Raw genomic sequence first — 11148 nt, forward strand, 5'->3', positions numbered from 1 at the left:
AAAAATTAGGAGTCCTAAAGTTAGGAGTGAAACTTTTTTATTTTTTAGGGGTTGCTCCTAAATTCGCCAGTTAGGAGCTACTTTTAGCCTTAAAATTCTTTGTGAATCTGACCCTGAATAAAAAGGCCTAATCTAAATGAATCAAGGCAAAACAGCCTAGTAGCCTAATGAAACATAATGGATTGATGTAGTATCTTTGTAACATTATTAAATTATTCTGTTACTATGCCTACGTTTGCAAAAGAGAACATTTTAATTTGATTCACAATAATGTTACATTTAATTTACATGTTGACAATGATTAGCCTAGTTTTGGTTGTTGTTGGCGGCGTTATTATTGCATGTTAGTTATGCCTACAATGCAAAATTTCTTCCTCACGATTGGAAGCTCCTGTAGCTGCATAGGATTTCAAAACACGGCAAAATGCACTTGGGTTTGTGAATAGGTCTGTGAGTAAGGAGTCCTCTTGACTTCTTTTAAGCTGTCAGAGGTGGGAAGGTGTGATTTGTTTGGGGCAGGGCCGGATTAACTGGGCACAAATGTCTGATGGCCCCCCTTCCCCCCAGCCAACGTGAATCGGGTGGTTAGTTAATAGGCCTATCGTGAAGATTTTTCCTGCCATCTAAGGCACGAGCGCATCTGTGAGGCCAAGCCTCACCAAGTAGCTCGTTTGTTTACAACTAACATTCCATTTAGTTAAACTGCTTTATAGGCTATGCTGAAATAGTTTTCAACATTTTGAATATTAGTGTCGGGTGAATTGAAATGTTCTCAAAGTAGCCTTATGGCTGAAAGCTGCTTGGGATCCCCCCCCGTCAAGCAATATAACCATACAAACGCGCTTCCTGCACTCATTGTTTCAAAAGGAGTAATTTTGGCTTTGTCAGAACTGAAGAGCTGTGGACGGCACGGTATGCCCAATGAAAATAAATGAACGCAACGCAACACAACACAGACCCCGCTTCTCTCGCGTCAATCACTGACAGTAGCCTAGAATAAATGCATGGGGAAAAACACTTCCTCATGACAAAGACATCGTAAAACACTGAAAGTTAATATTTTGTCACTAGCAACATACATCTGTCCTTTGTTAAATGTATTATGTTCCAAGTAGCCTATGTGTAATTCTGCTTCAACAATTGGCAGGGGAGGGTCATGTCTTTTTTAACAATTCTGTCGGAGGGTCATTGAACAATTTCTAGCAGGCAAGAGAGGGTCACGCAACTTGCAACTGAAGCACTCAAAATGTCTCCGGTGGCCCCTTCAATAAATAACGATCAGTCCCTAGATTGCTGCTGGGCTATATGTCTTGGTTCATGTCTGTTAACAACTCATTGCCGTCAAACGCATAGCCTATCTCGCGGTTGCATCCATTACAAACAAACATGCAATGTGAACGTCTGGGATTGGGGAGAGCACTAAATGCTCTACTGAATAAGCACAAAGTCAAACCTTTAAATGAAAAACACTCTTTAATAAGAAAAAATAAATAAATAAACCGCCAATGAAGTAAACTTGTGACCATCAAAAATCGTTTATCGCTTGTAACTCCGTGATACCAGGACGTAACAGGAAGGCATTTGGCTGAGCAACGGAGGTCAATATGCTCTATATTTTGTCCAAATGATGTCTGTCTATCATCGTTGCACTCGGAGAAAACCAGAATGTTTCATTCGTCCTGCGTTTTTTCTACGGCTGCAAGCGGGATTCACTCGCAGTTAACCAAATATTTCTTTATTAGGACAGGGTAGGCATATTTCTGCCTATTACATTATTTGTAAACCAGTCTGCTAAAGTCTGTAGTGAAGTCTGTGTAGGGTTTTCCAGGCTCCATTTCTTTTTACGAGACACCCTGCTCACTTGAGCCATCTACCGGTTGTTTGGGTTGTTGCAGCGTCTCACTGGAAAAATACAAATTAAAGTCGCGTGATACCGCGTGATCCCACGCTCGGACCGCGAGTGAAGCTGGCCAAGTCGAAGCACTGCCCACTGTACTGTACATTCATTTACAGATTCTATTGTCAGGCTCAACCCACTACAGCACTAGCCTCTATACTGCTGTCATTTTTTATTATTGCAAATAGCTAAATCTTGTTTGCTTCATATAAAACAATACATTTCTAATGCTGAGATTAATCTTTTCTGTTTCTGCCTTGGTGAGCAACACAGGTCACTGTGCATGATCCATGTATGCACATTAACTAACCCATAGCCCTGCAACTTTTGAAAGAAATCCGGAAAGAAAACTTTTGAAAGAAATCCGGAACTTTTGAAAGAAATAAGGAAGGGTGTGTGTGACTACAAGAGATGTAATCTATATCTCATATTTGGGCAGTAGAATGATTATATTTGACACATAATATATAATGACCACACTTATAGAGATAAAAGTAATACAATAGTCAAAATAACACCGGTAACACTTTAGAACAGGGGTCTCAAACTCCGGCCCCGGACCAATTCCGGCCCGCGCCCGGCCCAATTCGGCCCGCGACCTAATGTCAAAATAATATGTAATTTGGCCCTTGAGGGTATTTTTAATTGCTACCAAACTTTTCTTTGGTAGGCTATGTTATTCACCTATTCTGATTCTGAAGGTGAATATCTGTCTTTTGGAGATTATGATGGATTATTGACAGTGATAGTCACGGTGCGTCTGTGAATGGAGGTGTGTCTTTGCGTGTATATGACGGTGTCCACCATACCATGCTTATTTTGACCCTCTGCTCAATAAAGCTGGAGGTGGCAGTGGTAATCGTGATGATAGTGTCTGTAATGGACATGGTACAGACAGCAGGTGTAGTAAAAATAGGGCTCTGAAGAACTACAAAGTCACCCACGATAGGAACTGATTTGACCAGGGTACATTATTGTAGGCCTATAATAACGGTTTGTGGTTATAGGCTAGTAATAGTTTACTATTGTTGGTTTACATCTTAGGCCTACTGTTTTCCTGTTCATTTGTTACATGGGTAATGTGACAAAAAAGAAAGTAAAACTGCTCAAATATGTTCAACATCCAGTAGCCTATTTACTGTGCATAATTTGAGGTGCTTGCTATCCAGTGGTGAATTAGATGGGTACATTTACCCCTTTCATAAACTTTTGTTTATATAGATTTTTATATTTACAGTAGGACTTTATCTCTGACCACTTTCAAACCTTTAGAAATTTTGATGTCAAAATCCAATGGTGTTGTTTTCTTAACCCTGGCGCCTAAAGTTTGCCATGCAGGTTTAAATAAGTTATGAGAGGAAAATATTTTTATTTGGTGTGAAATACACACATACCTGTTTTTATGCTTTTTGTTCATTTTATAATTTGTATTAATATTTATTTTATCGTTATTTTATTTATAAGCTAAGGTTGCTAGCACAGGTGTCTAAAAAGAGATAAAAACACTTGCACTTTCTGTTTGCAGTTTTGTGTGGTATTTGAAAAAAAAAAAACATTGCATTTTCAGAAATAGCCGGCCCTCCAATCTAGGCCTGTCAAACTCGATTCCTTTTAAGGATCCGGGTTATTCTGAGTCACTCACTAAACTGATCCGGGTTGAACGAGTCACTTGAGTCACTTGAGTCAGTATTGCTAAATCGCCAAAGAAATTCAGTCCTACGTTCAAGCAGTGCAGTGGGGTGCTTCATTTCGTTAAGTGCCTTCTCATGTTGGATGTGGATCCTCCATGATTTGAAACCAGGTTTTGCAGCACTTGCATTTAGCCTTTAGAGTTTTGCTCTCCTGGTCAAAGTGCATCCACACATTGTTCATCTTTTTTTGTGCTCATGTTCAGAAACTTTGATCTTATTGACAGAGAGGGGTAGCCTATATTATAATAATTAATTATTTGTTGTTGTTTTGTTAACAATAGAAAAGTTTGCCTAGGTCTAATGCTGCTCTGCTACAATGTTTATTACCACTACTACTAATAGTAGGCTACTAGGAATCTATTCTAATAAGTATTATAGGCTGCTAATACTAGGCAACTAATATTACTATTAATCATGGCTATACTGTTAGGTAGCCTAATATAATATAATATAATATAAAATAGCCTAATATAATAGCATCAAAACCTCCACCCACTCAATGGAAAGAAAGCAGTTTGAGCCAGACTGTTTATTTATTGTCTTAACCTAGCCTAAGCAATTGACTTTCAATGTAGACATAGATACAGGAACATTAGAAATGCCCTGCAGTGAATAAATTATTATTATTGTTATTATTATTATTATTATTATTATTATTACTACTACTACTACTATTCTCATTAGGCCTATTATCATCATCACCTTGACACGAGTAGAAATTAGGCTACTAAAACAAGTCTACAGATCCACTCATGACAATGTAGCCGGCTGATTCGACTGACTCGCACTCATAACAACATAAGCGTGAACCGGTCCCGCCGGCTGATCCAAATGACCCAGGTAGGCTAGGCTACTCAAAGCAACTCCATACAGAGCTTGCAATGTTTAGGACTGTCTTCGCGACCTAATTGCATTTTAAAGTAGGCTATGCGTGCAGAATATATGTTATTTCAGAAGTGAAAGTGTGGCTTTTGTTGTGGATTTTCTTTTAACCTTGACGAGGAGTTACTCGCTCCTCTAAAGATCCACTCATGACAACGTAGCCGGCTGATTCGGCTGACTTCGCACTCATAACAACGTAACCCGGTCCGCCCAGCTGATTCAACTGACCCGGTAGATACTCAAGCAGCTCCATGGCGTGCAGTTGGACTGTCTGCGACCTAATTGCATTTTAATATGCTACATCTATACACCAATCTAATTATGTCTAGGCTACATGCAGAACATTGAATGTTATTTCAGAAGTGAAAGAATGGCTTTTGTTGTGGAATTGCTTTTCACCTCGAGGAGGAGCTAGCCTACTCGCTCTTGCAGATCCACTCATGACAACGTAGCCGGCTGATTCAACTGACTCGCACTCAACGTAGCCCTAACCGGCCGGCTGATCCGACTAACCCGGGATTGCTACTCAGCGCTCAATCTGAGTCCCATGGTCTCTGCGAGTCTGCAATGTTTCCGGCTCTGCGGGGAAGTTAACCAGTTATCTCGGACTGCCTGCTCACTCAGTCGCTTGAGTTTGATTTGTGGAGTTGTGGTTGCCTACAGAAATTGTTACATTTTTTTGGCAGCCTCACGATGGCTAGGGCTAGGAGGCTAGCTAATGTTGCAAGAGGTTTGTGTGTGGCTGTTTATCGTTTTAGATTGAATTGTAGTAGGACTCAACTGATCCGAGTTAATGATACTAGAGACTCGCGACTCATGGGTTAATTTAAAGACACGGGTGAAAGATCCGAGTGAGTCACGACTCAAACACCTTTACTCCAATCAGATGACGTTGGTAAAAGTGGCCCCCAGCTCATTTGAGTTTGAGACCCCTGCTTTAGAATAACATGTGCTTATTAGGTATTAACAGTGCATAATAAGCAGTAAACAATTCATTACTAACAGTTAGTTAACTGTTGTTATCCTTTAATAACTGTTAACATGCAGCTTGTAAGTGTTAATAAGCAGCCTTTTAAGTTACTTACAAGCATATTTGTTAACAGTTGTAAGTGTTAACAAGCAGTTTGTTAATGCTTGTTAAAATAATAACATGTGCTTGTTAAGCACATGTTATTCTAAAGCGTTCCTTTAAAAAAATCCAGATATTAAAAATCTGGAGCATGTGTCGAAAGGTACTCTTGAGAAAAATACATCAGAAAATCCAAAAGTAAGTAACTACCCGTACAAGATAATTATTTATTTTTATCTTATTTAGTGAACATGAAAGACATCTGGTAATGTCAGACTTGTTCATTCTCAGTAGATGATATACAACTGTGGGTTTATCAAAGCACATTATACTCATAGATGTGATGAAAATATTCTCTCACATACATGACATGCACACAAACCATTTATGACTAAAAAGCTCAAAACCACAAAGTGGTCTGGGTGTACCCCGTTATAACTTATTATTAAAGTGCAACATTGTCCTTTTATACAACATTTCAGTTAAGCAGAAAAACTGATTAATAGCCTTACCGTGTGATGTTTGCATGTCCTAAGCAGACTTTCAGACTGGCAAGACTTCTGCAAAATGTTGTCGTAAGCTGTGCATGTGAGAATTGCATGACAGCAAGGAAGTGACAGATACGGTGGTTTAGTGGGAAGTGCTTCAGAGAATAAGTGAGTGCTCTCAAACTTCAGAAACAAACACAAAGCAAACAAACAAACAAATGACCCCGTCACAGATATCTGCATAATTTGGACTAATATAATAGTCTGTGTTGGTCTCTGGTTATGTGGATTTTAATGGGCACTATAATAGTCCCTGATGATCTCTATAGTGTTATTAATGGTCAAGACATGAACAAGTCAAGGCATGAGCAAGGCACCTAACCCCTCACTGCTCCCCAAGTGCCGCTGTAGCAGGCAGCTCACTGCTCCGGGTTAGTGTGTGCTTCACCTCACTGTGTGTTCACTGTGTGCTCTGTGTGTTCACTAATTCACGGATGGGATAAATGCAGAGACCAAATTCCTTGTATACGCAAGTATACTTGGCCTATAAACCTGTTTTACATTTACAGTACATCACATCACAGGCAGATTACGATCTCTGTAAGGTCATTCTCTTGGTTTACATTTCTGCTGTGGGTGAAGAAGCCAGCGTCTTTTGGCAGAGGTGAAATGTGACATGGCTGGAAAGTTTACACTGCAACAAAATTCTCGACCTAGATGTCTTGAATGTGTCCTCTTCACTTCATTGGTTCAGTTCTACTTTCAGCAACAGTGGTTTGTGCCAGTCTCGTGTCTGCAAACCTTACCACAGAAAGAGTTCCTTCACACAGCGCAAGCCAAGGCATTTTTTTTTGTTTTGTTTTTTCAAAAATGAGTTGTGACTGACAGATCCAGAGCGCCCTTCCTTTCCCGTGCAGGATTAGGTGTATGAGTAGAAGCTGAGAAATAGAAGTGAGGCAGGGGAAGTGGTTGAGCACTGGTGGTTGAGCATCTTACATGCCCACATCCACGGCTGAAGTGCCTTTCAACAAGGCGGCTCACTGCTCTGGGTTAGTGTGTGCTTCACCTCACTGTGTGCTCTGTGTGTATCACAACACGGATGGGATAAATGCAAAGACAGAGAAGTATACTTGGCCTATAAACCCGATTTACATTTTTACATTTACATGATGAGGTCTGACCAAAAGACCATTTTAATGTGATCATGACGAGAGCAGACATGTTGTGCAAGAGCAGGCCTGTTGTTATGCAAGCATGCTGTGTTCCATGTTTTACATAGAACCTGACCTGCAGCCGATGTAATATTTTAAATGCAAATAGCAAATATGCAAACGTTTCCATAGAAATGCAACGGTGTCCTGTATATCAGGTTATCTTGGCTTTCAAACGGACATTGATACACTTTGGCTTCATGTGCCTGTTGTTTGGTCTACTGTAGATACAATGAATGCATCTGAATACATAGACTTCTCATCAGCAAAAGAGGACTGCGGCATCAATAAGGATGTGGTTGACAAGATGTTGCCAGTCCTCTTCTTCCTGATCTTCGTCCCGGCTCTGGTGCTGAACGTCACAGTGATGTGGATCCTGCTGCAGCTCAGAACCAAGTCCACCTTCATGGTGTCCTCTCTTCTCCTCTCCTCTCCTCTCTTCCTCCTCCTCTCTTCTCCTCTCCTCCTCTCTCCCTCCTCTCCTCCTCTCTTCTCCCTCCTCCTCCTTCTCCTTCTCCTCTCTTCTCCTCCTCTTCCTCCACTCCTCCTCCTCTTCCTCCTCTCGTCTCTTCCTCTCCTCTCTTCCTCTCTCTCCTCCTCCTCCTCCGTCTTCCTCCTTGTCTTCTCCCTCCTCCTCTTCCTCCTTCCTTCTCCTCTCTTCTCCTCTCTTCTCCCCTCCTCTCCTCTCCTCTCTTCTCCCCTCCCCTCCTCTCCGCTCCCTCCCCTCCTCTCTTCTCCTCTCCTCTCCTCTCTTCTCCCTCCTCTCCTCTCCGCTCCCTCCCCCTCTCTTCTCCTCTCCTCTCTCTCTTCTCCCCTCCTCTCCTCTCCGCTCCCTCCCCCTCCTCTCTTCTCCTCTCTTCTCCCCTCCTCTCCTCTCCGCTCCCTCCCCCAAGACCAAAGCGAAGGTGTTTATTGTGCTGGGGGTCTTCCTGGTTTGTTTCGTCCCGTACCACATTGTACAAAAGCACAGTTGCAAGACGAAGGTGTTTATTGTGCTGGGGGTCTTCCTGGTCTGTTTGGTCCCGTACCACATTGTACAAAAGCACAGTTGCAAGACGAAGGTGTTTATTGTGCTGGGGGTCTTCCTGGTCTGTTTCGTCCCGTACCACATTGTACAAAAGCACAGTTGCAAGACGAAGGTGTTTATTGTGCTGGGGGTCTTCCTGGTCTGTTTCGTCCCGTACCACATTGCACAAAAGCACAGTTGCAAGAGGGAATCACTGAAGGTGGCCAAGGACTTTACCCTCTGGCTCTCGGCCACTAACATCTGCCTGGACCCACTCATCCATTTCTTCCTGTGCAGAAGCTTCCGAGAGAAGCTGTCCAACCTCGGAATACTCAGGAGGTTCTCAACCAGTGCCTCAGGGACCAATGAAGACTCGACCAATGAATGAAGAGGGGCAGAAGCAGATTGAGCTTTCATACATTGTATTTTGACTAATACTGATATACTTATATAATATATACTTATATATGATGCTGAGTAGTCTTTTCTTTAGTATAAAGTTTCTTTACTTTATATTTAGTAAAGAATATATCATGGAATACAAAACTTGCATCTTTTCTTTGTATATCATTGTATTCATCATCTTTTAATATTGCCAATGGACTATCAAAGCTTCACCTAATTAGATGTTTAGAGCAGAAAATAATGTTTCCATGCACCGGCTGGCTATTGAAAATATGCCAATATATTCATACAACATATTTACATTTTAATTTATTATGTATTATGTTTTTTTTCCCCGTTATGTTTCTCCATTCATGTGAGGAGGTGACTTCCCCCTCCTCACGTGCTACGCTGGGAACTCTTTATCGAGTAGCGTGTGTTTGATACTTTCCACGGCAGATTTGATTTTCTGCCTGCGCGGGGAGGAGAGAGAGAGACTCGGTTCACAAGCACACACACACACACACATACACAAATCTCACCGGAATGTTTATGGACATTGTTGTGATTATGGACGGTGATTGAATGACTGTGGGATTGGGGAAAGACAACGGGGAAGTGTTGGGGGGGAGGAGTCGGGAAATGTTTGTTGCGCTAACGCCATTAGGGAAGCGGTGCGCTTTTGGCGTTTCCAAACACAGAGCCCGCGATAGCTAAACACAGAGCCCGCGATAGCTAAACACAGAGCCCGCGATAGCTAAACACATTCACTAATCATTTCCCCCCCGTCATACTTTGCAACAAAACACCATCGCCAACATGTAGTGTAGGTACCCACTACCATGTTTTATTTACACACATGTAGTGTAGGTACCCACTACCATGTTTTATTTACACACATGTAGTGTAGGTACCCACTACCATGTTTTATTTACACACATGTTTCGCCAGTATTTCCCTCACCTAGTTTCAAACACAAACCTCAAAGCACTCACCCATTTCTCAGCCCCAGCCTCTCCATAGCAATTTTTCTACCTGTATTTTTCTACCTGCCGTCGGAAGCACGGTCACAAGCATTCTACTCGGGTAGGGGGGTCAGATCTATTTTGGTTTATTATGAATGTTTATTTTTCCTTTTGGGATTATGTGATGATATTATGTGGGTGAGGGAACATTGTTATTATGTTTACTTTGATTTCTTTATTGTTATGGCCATTGTAAATACTTTATTTGGGGGGATGATTACTGTTTTGTTAAATGGTATGGGCCGGTCGTTTCTGATTGGTCCAAGCTTAGGGTAACAGGTGGGGTTATATGGTGGTACCTAGTCTGGATAGGGAGAGCGACAGGAGAGGAGCTATGTGCTGCGATGCTGTACTGCTGTAAGTGCCTGCTATTCTTTGCCAATGCCGTTTTTGTATTCTTGTATTTTGTTTGCTTTGCAAGACGATGCTCAGCCGTATGTACCGGGGCTAGTAGCTAGCATTAATAGCGTCTATTATTCTTTTTGACTTTTTTTTTTGGACAGTTATTACATTTTTTCTTATTTTGGTTAGTTTGTTGGCATTTGGCACTATTGAATAATTTTGGAATTGCACTATTTTTGAAATAAAACCAAGAACTATTTTTGGACACGGTTGCCCCATTGCCTCTTTCACCCTCAACTGTCCAGTCTGGCCTCACCCGCACACGGGGTACCGCTCGCCCCCTTACAATTCAAAAGAGAAAAGTAATGTATTGTTATGTAATAAAAATCTAATAAGGACCATTCTGGGCTTCTCGTCCTTGAAGAAGTTCGATGGTATGCAGACTCATACAGTGGCCATGTGCCCACTCAGACTTGAGTTAAGTTTTAAAGTGATACCTAGATAGATAGATAGATAGATACTATATTGATCCCCAAGGGGAAATTCAAGACCTAAAGTCTTTGAAAATTACAAATTTAAGATAATGGCATTATTATTTTTTTCTCCCCAGCCTAATTGTGCCCACCAAAACGGGTTAGTTTGCGTGACAGCCCCGGACTCCTAGGTAGTTCTGCTGAACAGGAAGAGAAGAGAGGAGGGCTGTGGTCAGATGACAGTGCAGATAAACAAACCCACAGAGCATATCCTCTTGTTTATCATGCTGAGGAAAGAGGGGGAGATGACTCATCAGAGGTTAGAGTACAGCGCTAAAGAACAAGCCTTTTCATATACTTCAATATGCAGTATTAAAAAAAGTGAGGCTTTGAAGATGAAGCCTTTCATGTACTTTAGACAGTATGCCGTGTTAAGAGTGATGCTTTGAAGATGAAGCCTTTTCATACTTCAGACAGTATGCAGTGTTAAGAGTGAGGCTTTGAAGATGAAGCCTTTTCATGTACTTTAGACAGTATGCAGTATTAAAGGGGCACTATGCAGTTTTTTTAGCTTAATTTACCCTAACTTAACAGCTTTGGTCATTGGGATGGTTATATGACTGTGGGTTTCCCCCTAGTGTCTGTCTGTGAGCAGAAAAAACAGCCTTGCAACTTTGGTC

The sequence above is a fragment of the Alosa alosa genome, chromosome 15 (assembly GCF_017589495.1).
Source record: "Alosa alosa isolate M-15738 ecotype Scorff River chromosome 15, AALO_Geno_1.1, whole genome shotgun sequence".
In the NCBI taxonomy this organism is placed as follows: Eukaryota; Metazoa; Chordata; class Actinopteri; order Clupeiformes; family Clupeidae; genus Alosa; species Alosa alosa.